The following is a 1,143-nucleotide window of genomic DNA, read 5'->3' on the forward strand; positions in this document are numbered from 1 at the left end:
CCACCCCCAACCATTCATGCCCCAGTGTCTGTGTCCATTGGTTATGCTAATATGCATGCATACATGTCCTTTGGTTGCTCTCTAACCCCTGCCCTCCCCCAGCCATTTGTCTCTGGATCTATTCTTGTTCACCAAATTGCTTTGATCATTATAGCCCACATATGAGTGAGATCATGTGATATTTATCTTTCTCTGACTGGCTTATTTCACTTAGGATAATGCTGTCCAGTTCCATACATGCTATTGCAAACGGTAAAAATTCCTTCTGTTTTATAGTGGTGTGGTATTCCATTGTGTAGATGTACCACATTTTTAATCTACTTATCTGCTGATGGGCACTTATGTTGTTTCCAAATCTTAGCTATTATAAATTGTGCTGCTATGAACATAGGGGTGCATATATCCTTTCTGACTGGTGTTTCTGGTTTCTTGGAAGTGGGATTACTGGGTCAAATGGGAGTTCCATTTTTAACTTTTTGAGGAAACTCCATACTATCTTTCACAGTGGCTGCACCAATCTGCATTCCTACTGGCAGTGCACAAGGGTTCCTTTTTCTCCACATCCTTGCCAGCACTTGTTTGTTGATTTGTTGATAGCCATTCTGCCAGGCGTGAGATGGTATTTCATTGTTCTTTTCATTTGCATCTCTTGGATGATTAGTGACTTTGAGCATCTTTCCATAAGTCTCTCGGCCTTCTGTGTGTCCTGTTTCTGTATGTGATAAATAGAAAAGTGTCTATTTAAGGCCTTTGCCCGTTTTTTGATTGGATCGTTTATCTTCCTTTTGTTAGGTTGTATGAGTTCTCTGTAAATTTTGGGATTAAACCCTTATCTGAAATATCATTGGCAAATATGTTTTCCCAGGCAATGGGCTTTCTTGTTGTTTTGTTGATGGTTTCTTTTGCTGTGCAGAAGCTTTTTATTTTGATGTGGTCCCATTTATTTATTTTCTCCTTAGTCTCCATTGCCCCTAGGAGCTGTGTCCGTAAAGGTATTGCTACGAATATGTCTGCAATTTTGCTGCCAATGGAGTCTTGTAGGATTTTTATGGTTTCCCATTTTACATTTAAGTCCTTTAGCCATTTTGATATTGTTTTTGTGTATGGTGTAAGTTCATGATGTAATTTCATTTTTTTTTTTTT

General features: G+C 38.6%; 1 protein-coding gene across 1 annotated transcript in view; it reads left to right on the top strand.

Annotated features, from left to right (window-relative positions):
- Nucleotides 1–1,143, top strand: part of OSBPL8 (oxysterol binding protein like 8) — a 125,061-nt gene that overhangs the window by 637 nt on the left and 123,281 nt on the right. The window lies entirely within an intron of this gene.

This window comes from Myotis davidii, unplaced genomic scaffold (assembly GCF_000327345.1).
Source record: "Myotis davidii unplaced genomic scaffold, ASM32734v1 scaffold54, whole genome shotgun sequence".
In the NCBI taxonomy this organism is placed as follows: domain Eukaryota; kingdom Metazoa; phylum Chordata; class Mammalia; order Chiroptera; family Vespertilionidae; genus Myotis; species Myotis davidii.